This window comes from Pleurodeles waltl, chromosome 3_1 (genome assembly GCF_031143425.1).
Source record: "Pleurodeles waltl isolate 20211129_DDA chromosome 3_1, aPleWal1.hap1.20221129, whole genome shotgun sequence".
NCBI lineage: Eukaryota > Metazoa > Chordata > Amphibia > Caudata > Salamandridae > Pleurodeles > Pleurodeles waltl.
This window is the reverse complement of record NC_090440.1, coordinates 380,633,384-380,655,374: the sequence shown is the minus strand read 5'-3', so window position 1 is coordinate 380,655,374 and position 21,991 is coordinate 380,633,384. Positions and strand designations below refer to the sequence as shown.

Sequence of the window (21,991 nt, the reverse complement as noted above, 5' to 3'; positions counted from 1 at the left end):
AAGATATGGTGACAAAGTGAGATATTATTACAAGACAACTGGTTGATAAAACTGGGCCTAGAGGATGAGTATTTTACAATCCCTATGGCCTCTCTTCAGCACCATTGTGATTTACCAAAGTAATGAGGGTGGTAGCATCCTTCCCAAGAGTAAGAGGTATCCGTATGATAATTCACTTAGATTATACCCTTATTGTGCCCCAGTGTCAAACTCAACTCTTGAGAGATTTAGACATGGATATTTCTCTTCTGGTATGTTTGGGATTCATACTGAACAAAGAAAAGTCTTTCTTTTTCCTTCTCAGTCTCTGGAGTTTTTGGGGTTCACCATTGATACAAAAAAAATTAGCTTTTATTACTTCCTTCTAAAAAGATTAGCAAAATACGAAAGGAAATAAGGTATGCCCTCAAACATGATTATTTTACCCTGAGAGAACTAGCGGGACCTTTGGGTCTTCTCTCATTTTCTATTCAAGCAATCTTTCCAGGCCCTTCATACTATTGTGCTCTACAGAAAACTGAGGCAAGAACCCTTCGGAGAAGCTTATGGTATGGGGACAGGATATCATTAGATCCAGAAGCAAGGATGGAACTGACTTGGTAGTTAGAGAATTTAGAAGCCTGGAATGGTCGAGCAACTTTGGTTCTTCACTAGGGTGCATGCTTGGGTGTGTAGGAGACTGGTGGATCATGGTCAAAACACCACATAAACTATTTAGAATTCACTGCAGGTCTTTATGCTCTCATGATTTTCAGACATTGTCTACAAGGCAAAGCAGTTTTATTGAAGATGGACAATGTTTCTACTGTAGCTTATATTCATCACTTGTGGGGAACGAAATCTTTGGATCTGGCAGTTTTGGCCAAGAAGCTTTGGATGTCCTGCTCAGAGCACAAAATCAATTTACAGGCGGATACTTGCCTGGGAAGGCAAATGTCTATGTGGATTTATATTCAAGATTTGTAAAGGATTTTTTTTTGGAAGCTCAAAAAGGAGTGCTTCAGAAAAATAATCCACTTTTGTGGTCACTTAGAGGTAGACCTCTTTGCGAACAGACTGACATTTCAACTGAAGTATTACAGTTGGATGCCAGATTCAGGAGCTCTAGCTGTGAATGCTTTCTTTCAGAAATGGAAAGGGACAGGTGCATATGTGTTTCCCCCCCCTTTTCAATGATTCAGATGGTCCTTTAGAAACTGAAGCAGGAGGGATGGTCCCTTGTTCTAGTAACTATGTTTCTGATGGGTACACCTACCTGTGGATTCCTCACCAAAAGAATTCTCCCCTCGCGCCAGCCTCAACGGAAATTTCTTCTAGCTCTGCACGTCGATGATGACGTCACAATCGCCCGACTCCACGCGACGCCGTATGACGTCATCCAGGCAATAAGAAGCCCTCGTCGACGTGCAGAAGTCAGTTCCCTTTTTTCCGTGCCTCAGAGTAACGGTTATTTCTTCGAGGCTCACAGGGAGCTACTGTTTCGAACGGCGGTTACAATGTCGCAGCCAAGGAAATCCGGCTTTAAACCATGTGACCAGTGCGGGGGTCGGATGTCGGTTACCGATCCCCATGAGAATTGCCTCTGGTGCCTTAGCTCCGACCATGAGGTCAAGTCATGCGGTTCCTGCCAGCGCATGAACCCTAAGGCACTTAAGGAGAGGGAGGCAAAATTGTTCTTGGCTCGGTCCAAGAAAAAGAAGGAGAGGCGTCATCGGAGGGAGTCATCTTCAAGATCCTCGAGATCTCATCATCACCATGGTGACTCTCGGCGCCATCACGATTCCCGGCGCCGATCGAGCAAGGGACAGTCCAGATCAAGATCGGCTTCTCCGTCAGCTCGGCGCCGTCTGACATGGGAGATTAGCCCGAACGTCACCCCTCCACCTCCTACGACCCCGACGTCACCCGGGTCGGTCTTCGAGGTCGAGCCTCTCCAGAGGCCAGAGGGTTCTCCTAGCCAGGAGTTACCGGGCCCTTCTTCGGCGTCTATGCCGGTGCCGGTGCAGCAACAATACCCGGCTTTTCTGACTCCGGGAACGGATCCTGCGGCGTTCTTGAACGCTATGTTTAACATTTTTACTGCCATGGCGCCGGGTGGAAGTCAAGCAGGTCCGTCTGGCCCTTTGGCCTTTAATTTGGGCGTTCCGGCGTCTTACAAATCGAAGCCTTTCATTCAATTTTTGCCGGCTACACCTGAAGCGGCGCCGATGCCCTTGACGTCGCCCAGGAGACCTGCTACACCTGCTACTGCGCTGTTAGATTCGCCTCGGATCCGATCCACAGTCAAGGTTCCTGTGGAGCCGGAAGGTCCGGCGTCGGATGGATCTGAGGTTCGGCGCCGACGGAGATCTTTGGCGTCGGCCGATACCTTATCGACGCCGGGTCTGGAGTCAAGGCTTCGATCCAGGCGTCTGGCTCTGCGACTATTGGAGGAGGAAGAATATGCAAGGCAACACCTGGAAGAGGGTGAGGTTTTGGAGCCTTCTGGTGACTTCCAGGGTCTTGATACAGCCAGTGGTATAGATACCTCCCCTGAGTGGGATCTAGCTTCCCCTGGAGAGTTCACAGAGGAAGCTGCATCATTCCACGCAGTTATTCGGAAGGCTGCAGACTTTTTAGACCTTCCCCTTCCAGCTGCGGAAGTCAAGAGAAATCTATTGACGGAGGTTTTGCACCCAGCTTCTGTAACTGCTGAGCCTCTTTTGCCCTTTAATGAGGCACTACTGGATCCCATTAAAGACATCTGGAGGAAACCTGTGTCTACCGCTGCTGTCAACAGGGCGGTGGCTCGCCGCTATCGGGCGGCACCAGGTGATCCTGTTTTTCTCTCCAAACACCCAACACCGGAGAGTTTAGTGGTACAGGCCTCTTGTTCGTCCAACTCCTCTCCTGGCTCATTTCCCGGAACACCTGCGGACAGGGAATCAAAGAAGATGGACCATACTGCTAAAAAAGGCCTTTTCATCTTGTAGTATGGCCTTAAAGTCATCCAACGCGACCTGCATATTGGGACGTTACATCCATGCCCTTATGGAGGAAGCGAAAGGCCACCCGAACTTGTCCCAGGAAATGTTGCAGCTACTGGCAGATGCTCAGGCGGCAGCGACTCAGGTGATCCAGTCGGGATTGGACACTTCAGACTAGGTGGCTAGAGCTATGGGCACGACCATAGTTTCTAGGCGACAATCTTGGCTACCTTCATCTGGCTTCTCATCTGACGTGCAGGTGACTCTTCTCGATCTACCCTTTGATGGCGAGAAGCTCTTTGGAACAAAGGCTGATTCTGCTCTGGAGCGTTTTAAGGAGAGCAGAGGTACTGCGAGATCTTTGGGGCTTCAGTCTTCTGCCTCATCCTCCTTTAGAGGTTATAGGAGGTTTAAAGGATTTGGACGTGGCTCCTCCTTTTGTGGCAGATTTCAAGGACCACAACAGACTGCAACCACCCTGCCGTACAGATCTTTCAGGGGCAGGGGCAGAGTCTGGACAAGAGGAGCCACCCAGCAGCACTCTGCCTCTTCCTCTTCCTCTGGAGGGGTGCAGCAAGGAAAGCAGCCGTAGTCCTCCTCCACTCCCTGTCCACTTGTCTCCGGTAGGGGGGAGACTTGCCCATTTTCTTCCGATGTGGGAGGTTATAACATCAGACTCCTGGGTCATCGACATTGTGAAGAAGGGGTACGCTCTTCCCTTCCGGGAATTCCCTTCTCCCTTCCCTCCCCGCCCATCCTTCTGTTCGGAAGACCATCTTCTCCTACTACAACAGGAAGTGCTGTCCCTATTGGCAAAAGGCGCGATAGAGTTGGTTCCCGAGCAGGAGAGGGGTCAGGGCTGTTATTCAAGATACTTCCTGATCCCCATAAAGGATGGTCGGTTGAGACCGATTTTGGACTTGAGGGTTTTGAATTGGTTCCTCAAACAGGAAAAGTTCAAAATGCTGACCCTTTCACAGGTTCTTTTGGCGTTGAACGAAGGAGACTGGATGGTGTCGGTCGATTTGCAGGACGCGTATTTTCATATTCCGATACTCAAATCGCACAGGAAGTATCTCCGGTTTGTTGTGGGATCGCAACATTATCAGTTTGCGGTCCTCCCGTTTGGTCTTACTTCAGCACCTCGAGTCTTCACAAAGGTGATGGCGGTGGTAGCGGCAGAGCTCAGAAGAAGGGGGATAGCGGTGTTCCCCTATCTGGACGACTGGTTGATCAAAGCCAAGACTCCGGAGCTCGTGCGGCGACATCTCCAGTCGACAACTCAATTGTTGTACGACCTGGGTTTTTCAGTCAATGTACCCAAATCTCACCTGGAGCCCTCTCAATGCCTCCTGTTCATAGGGGCAGTATTGGACACAACATTGAATCAGGCCTTTCCTCTGCCCCAGCGGGTCCAGGGCATTCAGGCGTTGATTCCAATGTTTCGAAATGGAGCGGTAGTTCCAGTCCTCAAGGGCCTTCGTCTGCTCGGTCTGTTCGCTTCTTGCATACTGTTGGTCACTCATGCACGCTGGCACATGAGGGCTCTTCAGTGGTGCGTCCGCAGGCAGTGGTTTCAGCACAAAGGGGATCTCGAGGAGTCGATAAAGATCTCCAGAGACAGTGCAGTGGATCTTCAATGGTGGGCTGCGGTCGACAACCTGTCACAAGGAAGGCCATTCTCGCTGCCCCCACCAGTGGCCACAGTAGTAACGGATGCTTCCACTCTAGGGTGGGGAGCTCATCTGGGGGACCTGGAGGTCAAAGGCCTTTGGTCTCCGGTAGAACAGAGATTACACATCAATCTGTTGGAATTGCGGGCAGTACGTCTATCTCTCAAGGCCTTCCTCCCTTCCATTCGCGGTCAGTCAGTCCAGATTCTAATGGACAACACTACCGCGATGTGGTATATAAAGAAACAGGGAGGAGTGGGGTCGTATCTTCTCTGCAGAGAAGCTCTTCGACTCTGGTCCTGGCTTCAGGAACACAAGATCTGCTTGGTAGCACATAATTTGGCCGGAGTCCTGAACATGTGTGCGGATGTTCTCAGTCGACGCAGCTCGGTCGACCACGAGTGGCGTCTTCATCCAGATCTGGTTCTGTGTATCTTCCGGATGTGGGGATATCCACAAATAGCTCTGTTTGCAACTCAAGAGAATGCGCAGTGCCCGCTATTTTGCAGCCTCCAGTATCCGGTGCAAGGAGCTTTGGGGGACGCGTTTCAGATGTCCTTGAAGGGTCAGTTGCTTTACGCGTTTCCCCCCATACCCTTGATTCCTCGAGTTCTGAGGAAGATCCACCAAGACCAAGCTCAATTCATCTTAATAGCTCCAGATTGGCCAAGAAGGGTGTGGTATTCAGACCTTCTCCAACTCTCTCAGTGCCCGCCGCTCCGTCTCCCTTACAGGGTGGACCTCCTCTCGCAGTCGCAGGGGCAGATTCTACACCCCCACCTCCAGAGCCTGCACCTTCATGCCTGGAGATTGAACGGGGCAATCTGAGTTCCTTTTCTCTCCCACCAGAAGTGGTGGATGTTATTTTATCGGCCAGGCGACACTCAATCTATGCTAGTCGTTGGGCTAAATTTGCATGCTGGTGTGGAGAGAACAGAATCGATCCCTTAAAAGCTGGTTTATCTGACATATTGTCATTTGCTCTTTGTCTGGCACAGAAGGGTTGTGCTATTGCCACAGTCAAAGGTTATTTGTCTGCGCTATCCGCTTTTCTGTGCTTTCCTGATCAGCCATCCTTCTTTAGCCATCCTTCTTTAAATCTCCTATTGTTTTAAGGTTTCTAAGGGGACTCACTAACAAATTTTCACCAACACCATACGTTATGCCTCAGTGGGACCTTAACTTAGTTTTAGCGTTTCTAATGGGGTCCCCTTTTGAACCGATGCATTCTTGCTCTCTACGGTTGCTAGTTTTCAAGACTGTTTTCCTGGTGGCCATAACATCTGCCAGAAGGGTTAGTGAGCTTCAGGCTCTTAGTGTAGAACCTCCATACCTTTCTTTCTTTAAGGACAAAGTGGTGTTAAGGACCAAGGCGGCTTTCCTACCGAAGGTTGTTACACCCGTTCACCTGGGGCAGTCGATTACTCTCTCTTCCTTTTACCCTCCACCTCACCCATCCAAGGAGGAAGAGAGGCTCCACCGGCTGGATCCACGAAGAGCACTGAGCTTCTACGTCGCCAGGACGAGAGAGTTCAGACAAGATGATCAGCTCTTTGTTGGATACGTGGGGAAGAGGAAAGGTAGAGCGGTCCACAAGAGAACGCTATCCAGGTGGGTCATTCTATGTATTAAGATTTGTTATTCTTTGGCGAAGAAAGAACCACCTGTGGGGCTTCGTGCCCATTCCACCAGGGCTAAAGCAGCTTCATCGGCTTTGGCTAGAGGTGTTCCTGTGGCTGACATCTGCAGGGCAGCGACCTGGGCGTCCCTCCATACTTTTGTCAAACATTACTGTTTGGATTCTGAGGTTAGGAGGGATGGCCATTTTGCTCGCTCGGTACTGCAGGATTTCTTGGTTTGACCAATCCGGCACCCACCTCCAGAGGTAGTACTGCTTTGGGACTCTATTCTTTTGGTGAGGAATCCACAGGTAGGTGTATCCATCAGAACAATAAGTTACTTACCTTTGGTAACGCTTTTTCTGGTGGATACAGTAACTACCTGTGGATTCCTCACGGTCCCACCCGCCTCCCCGTTGCCTGATATCCTTGGGTGAGCATCCTTGGTCTTGTATATATGTATATAACTGATTCATGTATATAGTTGTGATAACTGTATATACTTTTCCTTTGCAAATTAAGATAGTTCAAAGAAGACTTGTTTGGACTTGGTTTATATATATATTCCTCTCTTGCCTTGAGCATTCATTACTGTTATTTATAATATGTATTTATAATAAATGTTCTATTTTCATTCATTCGAGATGAATATGTACTCTTTAGGGTTAACCTGTTCGCCTCTATGGCACGTAAAAAATGGTGATAACTGACGTCTGCACGTCGACGAGGGCTTCTTATTGCCTGGATGACGTCATACGGCGTCGCGTGGAGTCGGGCGATTGTGACGTCATAGTCGACGTGCAGATCTAGAAGAAATTTCCGTCGAGGCTGGCGCGAGGGGAGAATTCTTTTGGTGAGGAATCCACAGGTAGTTACTGTATCCACCAGAAAAAGCGTTACCGAAGGTAAGTAACTTATTCTTTGGGTCAGGTGTAGTTGTAGTGTTGCATATTGCTAGTTCCAAACTGGGGTGGCATGGTGAGCAAAAGAACAATGGATTAAACCCAGATCTCATGCTCACTGTGCTGCTGGATTCAAGTTAGCCTGAATGATGAAGGGTGATACCCTGAAACCGGTACCAGGATGCTTATTTCCAGTCCAGCGAGGACCTGGCTTTGCAGTTTGGGCTGGACTATTCCCATGGGGAACAGGGTCAAGACTGATTTGCATATGGCTGGGTCCAAACTGGGGTGGCATGGTGAGCAAACAAATGATGGATTAAACCCAGATCTGTGAATGGGGGTGAGTTTTTTAAATGTTTCAGAATTCCGTCCATCATCCTGTTGTGTTGCTAACTTCCTGGTGGAGCAATTTGATAGAGGTCTAAGTTACAGAACCATTAACTGTTATAGATCTGCAATATCTGCAGGTCACAGTATGATTAATGGCAAGAGTGTATGGAAGAAGAAAATAGTTACTTAACTGTAACTGTAGGTCTCCAATATTGGAATTTTTGAATCTATGAAAGATTCCAATACTGGAGAACTACAGGTAAGTAACTATTTTCTTACTCTAGCATTGGAACTTTCATAGATTCAAATGCTTGAATTAGAATAGCAAGCAGTAAGATGCACACATTTTCTTCTTTCACTTCTCTTGTTTCAAAATATGTATATTATATATCATTTTATATATATATATATATATATATATATATATATATATATATATATATATATATATATACATATATATATATATTTTTTATATATATATATAAATATATATATATATATATATATATAATGAGATTAACAACATAACATAGGAAAGATGCAGAGGCTATAGAGACAATTGTGCATAACTTAAGAGTATGGGGCTGGTGGGGAGATGGAAAAGGCTGGCCTTTTTTAAAGAGATGTCTTAGCACCGCCTGTCCCACTGCTGCATCTGTCATGACTTCCATATCCAAACAGTAGTGTTGCGTTTAGGCGTGTGCACTTTTCCATGTTGCTGACGGCAGATGTCAGCCAACAACATTCCTACGAACAAAGCCATGGATGTGGAAATAGCCCTTGTGCAATGTGCATACACTGAGAGTTCGAAGGCTGGCACGTTTTTTCATGATAATAAACAATAGCACTAGAAATCAATCTGGATATGCTCTGTTTTGTTACAGGACAACCCTTCCTATGTGCACTGTGGGCTACAAAGAGCTGATTTGTTTTCCAGAAGGTTTTAGTCCTGTCTAAGTAGAACTTGATGCATCTTTTGAGACCTAGCAGTGGAGGGCTTGCTTGGCTGCAGTCTGATGGTTTGGAAAGAATGATTTAAGGATTACAGGCTCGTTGAGATGACAGGTCAAGGGGACTTTAGAAATTTGTTTTGGATTAGTACGTACAAATGATTCTGTCTTCCCTGAATTGGAGGAATGGTTGTTGGATTGTATAAGCATGAATCTCGCTAACCCTACATGTAGACCTGAGCGTGAGGAGTAGAGCCACCTTCCAGGAAAAATACTTTAAGGGGCATATTTATACTCTGTTTGCACCGAATGTGCATAAAAAATGTTGACACACATTTGGTGCAAACCTTGCCCCATATTTAAACTATGACAACTGACCCCGCGGACGTCAAAAAACCTCCATGTGCGTCATTTTTGGGATGCGGGAAACCGGATTGCGTTAATGACATGCAAGGTAGGCGTTCCCGCCAAAAAAATGAGTTTAAGGCCTGTGCGCCTTATTTATACTCCTGCATCATTTTGACGCACAGGATCGGGTGGGCCTTAAAAAAGGCGCACAGCCTGATGTGCGCCGTTTTTTAACGCCTGGGTGAGGGCAGGCGTTAAGGGACCTGTGGGCTCACTTCCATGGTCTCAGACCATGGAAGCAGTCCAGAGGTGCCCTACCCTGCCCCCAGGGACACCCCCTGCTACCCTCGCCCACCCCAGGAGGACACCCATGGATGGGGGAACCCATCCCAGGTAAGTACTGGTAAGTTGAGGTACGTATTTTTTAAAGTGGCATAGGGGGGCCTAATTTGGGCCCCCCTACATGCCACTGTGCCTAATGGCCATGCCCAGGGGACAGAAGTTCCCTGGGCATGGCCATTGGGCAATGGGGCATGACACCTGTCTTTGCTAAGACAGGAGTCATTTCAATGGGGGTTGTGCGTCAAAAAATGGCGCAAGTCCGGCTTGAGCCATGATTTCTGACTCAAACTTGACTTGCACCATTTTTTGACGCACAACCCCCATTTTCCCCTACGCCAGCGCTGCCTAGTTTGAGTCATTTATTTTTTACTCTGACCAGCCTGCAGCACCGGCTAACGTCAATCCTTAAATAAGGCGCCCGCATGGTGCATAGGAATGGTGTTAGCTGGCGGTAAATTTTTTGACGCAAACCAGCTCCGGCGCTGGTTTTTGTCAAAAAGTATAAATATGGGCCTAAGTCCGCTCTATGGATGGGCTCAAACGGAACTTTCATCAATTGTCCCAATACAATGTTAAGTTGCCATGTTGGAGGAGGTGCTTTGACTGGGGAAAAAGCTCTGAACAATCCCTAGCAAATTGCTTAATGAGCCTGACAGACCACAAATACATTTAATCCGACGACCTTCTAAAATGGGAAATAACAGCAAGGTGTACCTTCATGGAAGCATGTGCCAATTCCGATTTTGCTAGATGCAAAAGGTAGGGCAAGATTTCTTCCGGAGACAAGGAGATGGGATCATTTTAGCAGTTGCACACCACAGACAGAACGTCTTCTACTTCAGGCGGCATGTTTTATTAATAGTATCCGCCCGCGCCTTGGCGAGTAAGTCTCTGCAGTCCTTTGGAATATTCAGATGACCAAATCCTTGGAATTCAGGAGCCATGCTGATAGACGGAGGGAGCTGGGATCTGGATGCCAAATTTGTCCCTGGCTCATCGTCAGTAAAGATTGGATCAGAGGTACTAACAGTAGGAGAAGCTTCGTGTACCAGTGGCAACACAGCCATGCAGGGGTTATTAGTATGATCTGACAAGGCTCAACTTTCATCTTGTTGAGCACCCTTGTAAGGAGAGGAATCAGAGGTAAGGCATAAACAAATATTCATGACCATTAAATCGAAAAGGCATCCCTCCACAACCCCAGATGGGGATGCCTGCTGGCTAGGAACAGGAATTTGGCTTTCTGTGGGGTAGCGAAGAGATCCAGACTCGGCCTGCTCCACAAGAGAAAGATGAAGTCTAGTGTTGTCTGGTCCGATTCCCTCCATAACAAGTGGTCCTCATCCTGCTTAGGGTGTCTGCTTCGGCATTCTGCTGTCCTGGCATATGTTCTGCCTACAGGTGCGCTGTGTGGCAGATACACCAGCTCCAGATTAGCTGAGCCTCCTGAGGCAGTAGGCGAGATCGGGTTCCTCTCTGTTTGTTTATGTAGTGCATTGTTGTTGAGTTGTCTGTTCTGACAAGCACCACAGAATGTTTGATCTGGGGCAGGAAGGCTTACAGTTCCAGGTATACTGCCCTTCACTTGAGAAGAATTATGTGAAGGCTCTGATGTGAAGGAGGCCACTTGCTGCTGACATGAAGGTCTTGGAGGTAAGGTCCCCATTGGTCTAGGGATGCACCTGTTGTTATGACTAGTTTGAGGTAAGAATGGATGGCCCATTGAGATATTTGCAGGGTTTGTCCACCAGTTGAGAAACTTGACTGTGAAAGGGGTTACTCAAATGATATCCTCTAAAGATCCTGTCACCTGTTTCCATTGGCTATCCAGTGCTTCCTAAAGAGGCCACATATGTAGGCAACAGTACAATATGAGATGGATACAGACCTCCCCAGAAAAGCCCACATCATCCCCCGCCTCTGAGAGCTACACTGGCTGCTGGTGCACAAGAGATTAAACTTCATCGCAAACAAAGCCCTCCACAACCTTCGGGCCCAAGCTTATAAGCCACCAACCAACCAAGATGTGTTGCTCTACAACTATTGCCCTCGCATATGTCCCAAGAATCCAATGCAGCCGCAGCGGACGTCGCTCATTCTCCTACCTCACCCCAAAATCCTGGAACGATCTCCACCTGCAAACATCACACACCCTCCTCGACTTCAGGAAAAAGCTCAAGACATGGCTGTTTGAGGAGTAGACACCGATGCACTACCATCCTCCCAGAGCACCTAGACACCCCCTGGGGTCATAAGCCGTGCTTTACAAATTGAATCATTGATTGATTGATACAAGAGGACATCATGCCTAGGAGAGATATGTAAAGGCAAACTGTCTCTCAACTGTGGGGTAGGCTATATTGAGACTGGTATTCAGTATGGCTCCCAAAAATATTATTCTTTATGATGATTGATTTCTCTGGGTTGAGTGAGTCCTAGCTCTTTGAAAAGGCGCAATGTATCTGTGGTGGACACCTTTGCAGATTGTTTGGTAGAGGCTTTCACCAACCAGCCCTCAAGATAGGAAAGGACTTGATGGCACTCCTGCCTGAGTAATGCTGCGACTAGTGCTAGGCATTTGGTGAAGATGCGGGGAGCAGACTTTATACCAAAGGGTAAGACTCGGAATTAAAAGTGATTGCTGGCTACCGTAAACCATAGGAATATTCTGTGCCTCGGGTGGATAGATATATGAAAATAGGCCTCTTGGAGGTACAGACAGGACATGTAATCACTCTTGTTTAGGAGCTGCAAAATATCTTGGAGTGTGGCTATGTGAAACTGTTGTTTCTTGAGATATTTGTTGTATTCTCTCAAAGTCAACAATTGGTCTCCATTGTTGTGACTTGTTTTGGATTAGGAAGAAACAGGAATAGAAACCTTTTCCCTTTTGGGAGGCGGGAACTCTCTCTTTTGCCCCCTTTTGCAACATGACCTTTACTTCTAATTTGAGCAAGTGTATATGTTTTTGCATCCCCGGTTGAGGTGGTGGTAGAGGGAGTCTTTGTACAAATTCTAGAAGGTGTCTAAATTGAACTATGTCTAGGACCCATTGGTCTGTAGTTATCTGCCTTCATCGATGTAGATGAATTGTAATTCTTCCTGGTACCCTACGTTTTGGCGACAAATTGAGGTAGCCGGTTGCTGGTTGCTGGTTGCAGTGATTGTCTGCAGGAGGTGCCCTTAATCTGTCTTGCAGACTTCCCTTCGGGAGCAGGTTGATTGTATGCAGCCATTGGTTGTTGTTTCTGATGATAATGAGACCAGATCGGTTGAGTACTGGAGGAATATGCTGGATAGCGATACTGGAGGGATGCCCTTTTCCTGTAGCACTGCGAAAATGCACTTTTCTGTACTGCAATGTGCCTAGCAGCTGAGCAGTGTCGGTGTCCCACTTGATAGTTATCCATATGCTTTCCAAACACAGCCTTTCCATCATATGGCAAGTCAAGTATCTTTGTTTGAACGTCTGGTCTGAATTTGGTGGCCTTAAACCATCCCTTACATCTCAGTACTGCCACTCCCAACAGCTGTCTAAATCCATTAGAGGTAATGTCTAAGGCACAGTTGATAATTTCAAATGAACAACGTGGGTCTTCCAGCAACATCTTCTTTGCTTCCTCTCTGATGTTTTTAGGAAGCTCATCTAAATATTGGGATATATCTGACCATAACTGTCTGCCAAGGAATTTGTAGCTGTGACAGTCAGGGCGGACAGTGCAGAAAAACACTTGCCTATGTTATTAAGACGTCTGACGTCTTTATCGGGTGGTGTTGTCAGACATATAGAGGGGTTTGTTGATCTGCATTGTGCTGCCTGTGAGATGACAGGATCAGCTTTAGCGTGACCTGTTAGGCAGGCAGGAGCATTTAATGAGGCTTTGTATTTCTTGACCATTTTGGGCAATACTGCAGGTACTGTAGCTGGATTACACATGATCTTTCAGCCCTGTCTCCACACATAATTGATAATGGGAATGGCCCTGACTGTTTGACATCATAAAGAAAACAGTCCTGTTGTGTTGCAGACCTGGGCAGGTGAAATTGTATGGCCACTCTTTCTAAGAGGTTGTAGAAACCTCCAATGCCCTCTGGAGGTGACTCAACTGTGGGTGGTAATGGGGATGCTGGCAGGGCAAGATGAAGTCATCACGATCATCTTGATGTGATGGAATTTCACCTTCTTCTCTCCCTTTTTCAGAAGATGTTGGGTCATGTAGTGGTATCACTAGTGGAGAGCGGTGTGAGATTGTGTTATAGGCAAACGCTGCGGCTGAGGAGGAATCGTTTGAAGGGGGATAGCATCTGCAGAGGCTGAAGCTTGCTGTGCAGGATTAGGTACTGGAGCGAAAAATGTTCTATAATCTGCTGATATTGATTGCAGATCAGATATAAGGGCTGACGGAACGCATACCATGTCTTGTTGGTACTGATCAGGTTGATGACCTTCTTGTGAGCAAAGTTGCTGATCATAATACTCTTCTTCCTCAGAGTAGTTTTGATATTTGACAGCTCAGATGGACTCCTTGCAGGTCGATAAAAGCCATCTTCATCAGATTAATCGTCATCCAGCAGGTGGGATGGCAGGAGAGTTAAGACCTTGCTTGGTGATGTTATAGATGGTGTTAGTTGTGTAGGCTTCATAGATTTCAGTCTTATTTGGGCTGTCAACTATATTGTTGTCAAGAATAGAGGCAAAGTGGTGGGTCTTTGACTTGTCGTTGTTATTTCAATTGTCGATGATTTAGTGAAATCCATTGTTAAATCAACTGTAGGCAGTTACCCTGTCGTGAACGCTGGAGGCATCGGCGAGAGCCTTGTCAATGGGAACACAGTTGATGGAGCATTGTCAATTAAAGCGATAACAGGAGTGTCGTCGATGAGGGCGTCAACTGGAGTGTTGTTGACAAGAGCGTCAATGGGATGATTGTCGTCAGCAAGTGCGTCAATAATGACTTAATGGTTATTATCAATAGCAACAAAGACTGCGTTGGCGATGATGACTTCGTCAATGTGAAGGATGCAACTGTTGACACTGTGATGGTAGTGACAGTAGAAGTCATAGGAGAGACTGTAGACTGTTGTCGGTGATGTCCTCATCAACAAAAAGATACTGTTAACGGTGCCCCTGTCGACGGTGCAGAAGATGGTTTTTTGAAGGTGTGTTTTTCCTTAGTATGTGGCAGTTGACTTCTGTGTAGATTTTGAGGAAAAATCTGACTTCTTTTGATTGTTATCTAGCAGTATGGCATGTTTATGATGCAATTTCGAGGGGCTGTGATGTTTTACAGAGCCTTGAGCAGATTTTTTGGATGCCTTCTTAGGAGATTCCAAAGAGGTAGGAGTGACTGGAACCTCTCTTGCATGCTTCACTGGTGTTCTAGTAGATGAAGTGGATGATGTTTCGTTTCTTCCATAGTGACAGGTTTGCCTCTGGATTTGAGCTTTTGCAGCCAAAGAAGAAGTCTTCCCTCACGGTCCTTTAAAGTTTTTGTAGAAAACGTGCAACATGCCTTGCAGTCTCTAGTCTTGTGTTCTGGAGGAGACAGTATGTACAGTCATTGTGAGGATCATCTACGTGCAGCATCTTCTTCTTGCATGTGCCACAAGGTCTAAACAGACCCTTTTTCAGTGTCTCTGACATATTGGCTGTCAGGTTGAAGCACCAAGTTGTAGAAAATGGCTTCTTATGAAGCAGAAGAATAAAAATGAAGAAACAATCCTTCTGTAGCAGCTGTGACTACAAGAAAACAGAGCAGAGCTCAGGGTAGGCTCCTTAGCACTTTATGTGGTGGAAAATCTGAGGGAATGCAGCTTCTATCAGGAGGGTTTTAAAGGGTTTAAAGGGTGGTGTTATCTGATTGGTTGACTCTAACGTTTGGTCCTTCTTTAAAACAATAACTGTGATATGATACTGGTTTATGTGTCTATTAAGACATTGCTTTTCTAAGGTACCGGGGACTCCCATCTTGATGACAGGTAAGGATTCAATCATGTGAATCTATGCAAATTCCAGTACTGGAATACTATTTTGACATATATAGTGCTTACTAGAAGAACCAAAACTATGCTGGATACAATCTTTTACCCAAGATATGATTTGTATAGGAAATTGTGTGTGGTGGATTTCATGAAGGAGTATAATTCCTGTATGAGTGAATTTCGTTCACATGTTACTAATCAATTGTTGATTTCTTTTGTCAAACCCTTTAAAGAGGTTTCAAATGCTACCATCACTAGGTGGGGAAAATGGACTGTGCATGAAGCTTGTATTGATTGGTTGACATTTTGTGCACATTCAATAAAGAGGTGCAATGGCTAGTCAAGCTTTTTGGAAAAAATGAAGGTTAGAAGACATCCTGAAAGCTGCCAATTGATTTAATGCATACATGTTTGCTAAACAATATTCCAAACCATTTGAGGGTATGCCTGATTTGCTTTTAGAAGGCTACTGACATGCATGATGATAGCCTCCGTTCTTGTAATGAAATAGCGATTCTTCAAATTAAATGCAGCGAGAATCTGAATTTAATTAAAAACACAGTGGCTATCATTATCCCACCCTTCAATACCACTTGGTTCAATTAAAGTTTGAAATTTATAAAATAACCTTTTCTGTGTTGTTTTTTTGTACGATTTTTAATTACATTCTAGAATTTAGGAAACTTGATTATAATGGTATTGCTTTGATTAAAATGTATTTCCATATGCTATAGATTTTCTAATTATATTTCTCTTTACAGATAATATCCAATATGTCATCTTCCCCAAGGTCTTTCACCTGAAGTGTTGTGTTTTGGCTTATGGATGTTTCTTTCCTCCTCTACCAGGAAAATAGGAGCAAGTTTGGAACAACATCTTGAGCATTTTAAAGAGGCAGGTCACTCTGTGCCTGGACTATTTATATGTTACCAATTTCTATTCTAGGTTGCATTTTGTTTATCATGTAACATTCTTTTTAAGTGCTGCATGGAATGGCATTAAAGAATAAATGGATAATGCAAGCCTCCGTGTCTTTAATGAAATTCAGATTCTCTTTGCATTTAATTTGGAGAATCGCTATTCCTAGGGTGGTGACTGGTGTACCTTAGTAAAGTATTGCATTTGGTTTCTTTCCAAAAAAGCATGGCACACAATTCATCATCCTCAACCTTGATCAAGATGTCTAGAAAGCTGAATTCTTGTCTGTTGTCTTATAAGGTAATTTTGACATCATCAGATCTGTTATTGAGTCAGTCATGGAATTTCTCAAGGTCAAGTTTAATTACCTGTCCACATCATCAGGACATCATCTATATATCTCTTGTATAATGTGCTATGAGCAAAGAAAGGGTTGGTTTCAATGTAAATGTGGGTACATTCATATTGGTCAATGAAGAGAATGGCCAGATCCGGAGCAAATCCTGCTCCATTTGAGACTCCCCTAGTCTGAGGGTAGTAGTCGCCCTGCAATACAAAGAAGTACTTTGTCATTGCTATTCATAGAAGGTTATTGATAAACTCAGTGGGGATGCACATTGGGTGTTTCCTGCGGTTGAAGAAAACCTCACTATGGTTTTTTAAGCTGGCTCCTGAGGAAGTTTAGGCCCATATTTATACTTTTTGACGCAAAACTGCGCTAACGCAGTTTTGCGTCAAAAAAATTAGCGCCGGCTAACGCCATTCTGAAGCGCCATGCGGGCGCCGTATTTAAACAATGACGTTAGCCGGCGTTAGCCGCCGGCGCTGCCTGGTGTGCGTTGAAAAAAACGACGTACACCAGGCAGCGCCGGCGTAGGGGAATATGGAGCTTGGGTGCCAAAAAATGGGGCAAGTCAGGCTGAGGCAAATTTTTCGCCTCAACCCGATTTGCGCCATTTTTTTCGACTCCCAACCCCCATAGAAATGACTCCTGTCTTAGCAAAGACAGGAGTCATGCCCCCTTGCCCAATGGCCATGCCCAGGGGACTTCTGTCCCCTGGGCATGGTCATTGGGCATAGTGGCATGTAGGGGGGCACAAATCAGGCCCCCCTATGCCACAATTTTTTTTTTTTTTAAACACTTACCTGAACTTACCTTAATGTCCCTGGGATGGGTCCCTCCAGCCTTGGGTGTCCTCCTGGGGTGGGCAAGGGTGACAGGGGGTGTCCCTGGGGGCATGGGAGGGCACCTCTGGGCTCCTTCCGAGCCCACAGGTCCCTTAACGCCTGCCTTTTACAGGCGCAAAAAAACGGCGCAAAAGCGGCCGTATGTCATTTTTTTTGACCCGCCCACTCCCGGGCGTGAATTTTGCCCGGGAGTGTAAATACGGCGCACATGCCACGGAGTCAATTTTTTAGACGGGAACGCCTACCTTGCATATAATTAACGCAAAGTAGGTGTCCACGCTAAAAAATTACGCTAACTCCATGGACTTTGGCGCTAGACGCGTCTAACGCCAAAGTATAAATATGGAGTTAGTTTTGCGTCGGAATTGCGTAAAAAAAAACGACGCAATTCCGGCGCAAACGGAGTAGAAATATGCCCCTTAGGCCCATATTTATACTTTTTGACGCAAAACTGCGCTAACGCAGTTTTGCGTCAAAAAAATTAGCGCCGGCTAACGCCATTCTGAAGCGCCATGCGGGCGCCGTATTTAAACAATGACGTTAGCCGGCGTTAGCCGCCGGCGCTGCCTGGTGTGCGTTGAAAAAAACGACGTACACCAGGCAGCACCGACGTAGGGGGATATGGAGCTTGGGCACCAAAAAATGGGGCAAGTCAGGCTGAGGCAAATTTTTCGCCTCAACCCGATTTGCGCAATTTTTTTCGACTCCCAACCCCCATAGAAATGACTCCTGTCTTAGCAAAGACAGGAGTCATGCCCCCTTTCCCGATGGCCATGCCCAGGGGACTTCTGTCCCCTGGGCATGGTCATTGGGCATAGTGGCATGTAGGGGGGCACAAATCAGGCCCCCCTATTCCACAATTTTTTTTTTTTTAAAACACTTACCTGAACTTACCTTAATGTCCTTGGGATGGGTCCCTCCAGCCTTGGGTGTCCTCCTGGGGTGGGCAAGGGTGACAGGGGGTGTCCCTGGGGGCATGGGAGGGCACCTCTGGGCTCCTTCCGAGCCCACAGGTCCCTTAACGCCTGCCTTTTACAGGCGCTAAAAAACGGCGCAAAAGCGGCCGTACGTCATTTTTTTTGACCCGCCCACTCTCGGCCGTGAATTTTGCCCGGGAGTGTAAATACGGCGCACATGCCGCGGAGTCAATTTTTTAGACGGGAACGCCTACCTTGCATATAATTAACGCAAAGTAGGTGGCCACGCAAAAAAATTACGCTAACTCCATGGACTTTGGCGCTAGACGCGTCTAACGCCAAAGTATAAATATGGAGTTAATTTTGCGTCGGAATTGCGTAAAAAAAAACGACGCAATTCCGGCGCAAACAGAGTATAAATATGCCCCTTAGGCCCATATTTATACTTTTTGACGCAAAACTGCGCTAACGCAGTTTTGCGTCAAAAAAATTAGCGCCGGCTAACGCCATTCTGAAGCGCCATGCGGGCGCCGTATTTAAACAATGACGTTAGCCGGCGTTAGCCGCCGGCGCTGCCTGGTGTGCGTTGAAAAAAATGACGTACACCAGGCAGCGCCGGCGTAGGGGGATATGGAGCTTGGGCGCCAAAAAATGGGGCAAGTCAGGCTGAGGCAAATTTTTCGCCTCAACCCGATTTGCGCCATTTTTTTCGACTCCCAACCCCCATAGAAATGACTCCTGTCTTAGCAAAGACAGGAGTCATGCCCCCTTGCCGAATGGCCATGCCCAGGGGACTTCTGTCCCCTGGGCATGGTCATTGGGCATAGTGGCATGTAGGGGGGCACAAATCAGGCCCCCCTATGCCACAAAAGTTTTTTTTAAAAAACACTTATATGAACTTACCTTAATGTCCCTGGGATGGGTCCCTCCAGCCTTGGGTGTCCTCCTGGGGTGGGCAAGGGTGACAGGGGGTGTCCCTGGGGGCATGGGAGGGCGCTAAAAAACGGTGCAAAAGCGGGCGTATGTCATTTTTTTTTACCCGCCCACTCCCGGCGTGAATTTTTCCCGGGAGTGTAAATACGGCGCACATGCCGCGGAGTCAATTTTTTAGACGGGAACGCCAACCTTGCATATAATTAACGCAAAGTAGGTGTCCACGCAAAAAAATGACGCTAACTCCATGGACTTTGGCGCTAGACGCGTCTAACGCCAAAGTATAAATATGGAGTTAGTTTTGCGTCGGAATTGCGTAAAAAAAAAAACGAAATTCCGGCGCAAACGGAGTATAAATATGCCCCTTAGTCTATAATGAGGAGATGTCCTTTGTTACGAGAAGTTGTTCAGAGAGGATAAACAAGTGGTTTTCTCAAGTAGCTTGAATTAATGCTTGTGAATTTTGTGTCCTCTCTGTGTTCAGAAAAGTAGCCTTTAGTCCCTCTTTTATTATGTCCCTGTATTCCCATTGTCAATGAGAATGCACAGAAGAAGCCATGTTCATGGTAACAGCAAGCACTGCACACAAGCTGAAGGATGTTGATTTGCATGCAAGAGTAGTGATGTCAGCACCAGCCTCCTGTTCCAGCACTTTCAGCCCTGGGCAAGTAGTCAGCGTAATGAAAACATTCAATTCAACTCTGAACTTTTACACTCAAACATGAAAAAAGCTTGTACATGGGCCACAGTCTTTGTTCTAACTTTTTTGCAGCTGTCATTCCATATGGATTATTGGATTGTTATGTGGTTGGTAAAGTTACTAGAAAGCAAAATGCCACTTTTCAGATTCCTAGATGCCACATAGGTTTAGCCTTAATGTTCTAACACAGGCAATCAACATACGTACAAGCCTTTGTTTAGTATATTAAAGTCAGGTGTTTTCGCCTGTGAAAGCATATTTGATTTTGCTACCGTACAGGGTAGTAATAGCAGCTAAGAGATACTGTGAAAGAACACTGGCGCCCTTCAGTTTAAGATGGAAGTAAGCAAAGATCTGATGCGACAGTGGCACACATAGTGCACAGAGCGTTTTATGAGCACCATCTTTGTGCATGTTGGCTGGACGACCACAGGTTCATGGTGAGTTACACTGTTTGTAGTCATATATTTTTATTTTTGTTTGTTGTATGTGTGACCATTTTGGTTAAGACAAAACAAAGTTGGGAAATAAATGACAACAGAAATTGGGTAGTAATTTTGGCAGTAATGACAGGGAGAATATAGGACCCAATGACAAGAAAAAGCCCAAACTGGTAAAAATGTATGCTTGGCTAAAAATCTTAAATCTTCAGAGATTAGGGTATTTGTTAGTAACTAACACTGTGGAAGAACATAAATTCAGTCAAGAAGTAACATAGGAGACAATAAATCATCATATTGAAATTCTACTATGAACTGCACCCCAAATATAGGATGACAGGTATATATTTCAATATTTCAAGGGGATGCGGTTTAGGATGCAATGAGGCAGACGGTAGCTGGACTCCTGGTATCGCCTTTTATTTAGTATTTTTTATATTTTTTTTAACAGGCAGTAGCTGATGGTGATAGACAGGAAGTGAGAAGTAATTAACCTATGTAAAGTAGGAAGGTGATGCATGGCTCTCTGCTATAGATCTCTTTCTTCACAGCTGCTTCATTATCAAGAAAGTTTCAGATATGTGACTCTGTGGGCACCTGTAATGCGACTGCGAAACAGTAAGACGCAAGGAGGGAGAATAATATTTTTAGGACAAGGAATTATTATCGGTACAATAATGAAATGGCAAAAGATAGTACAGAACAGCTATTGTATTTCATATGTGTTTAATGCAGCCAGTGCTAGTTAACATTTTTTTTAAGTCAAGCCTTCCTTTCCGGACAAACACAACCAGTTCATAGGTGAGAAGCCTCTTGTGCTACAGGTGGACATAAATGAAACAGCAATGCTCAAGTAAAGTTTATTTATTAAGCACTTGCCTCTTATACAAAACTTTTCTGCCAAAGAATTTGCAAAGTTATGGAATGTGCAAGCGCACATAATTTTGTCGGAAGTTAACCAGATTTGCATAGTTGGATAACTGACAAAGTTAAAACAAATTAAACAAAGCTGTAATAGTTGTGCTGCACCATTCACAGCCGCAACAACACTATTTACCAGTCCCAGACCATGGTTTCCTCATGGTGGCCTTCCCAGTAAATAGCATGCTTCCCTATTCCACTACTGCTAGAAAATGTCTTACAATATACAACAAGCATTTGCAATGCAACGGGTCTCGCATTTGCTCGAGTTAGAGCTATTAGTGTTGTAAACTCCTAACCAGAATTTTCTTGCTACACAAATTACAAGAAAAAAAACACAGCGCAATCGAGTTATGTAAAATGCAGCACGATCACACTTAAATTGAAAATGAAAAAAACTAGCGCGATTGCGCTATGTAAACCTCAGCGCAATCACGCTGCGTGGAAAATAAAAAGATAAAGTAGTCCGGTAACCATGCTAAAAACATCAAGCCTCGAATGGTTTCAGTAGTTTACCGGTGCTGTGTACGTGGGCTAAACACCGGAAAAGGCATGAGGTATGCATGCCTGCCTTTCACAAATGAAATCAAGCGGATTTTAAAAGGCAAGCCCACGAACCAATGAAAGTGACTGGCGTGACATGGGCGTGGCTAGAAGCCCAAAGAGAGATTACAGCATGGACGGAACGCTTTGTGCTCACCCATCAAAAATAGAGGGGTTCCGTCACATTAGATTTATATCAATATTTTGCACATAATGGTCAGCACTAGGGGCCAGATGTATCAAAGGGTTTTACCCATTCTGTGTCTATCGGAAAATGCTTTTGTACATATGGCCATAGGTGCCTTATTCAAATCTT

General features: G+C 45.7%; 1 protein-coding gene across 1 annotated transcript in view; it reads right to left on the bottom strand.

Annotated features, from left to right (window-relative positions):
* The window catches only part of SH3GL3 (SH3 domain containing GRB2 like 3, endophilin A3), a 529,409-nt gene that overhangs the window by 361,314 nt on the left and 146,104 nt on the right, over positions 1-21,991 (bottom strand). The gene's annotated exons all lie outside the window — the stretch shown is intronic.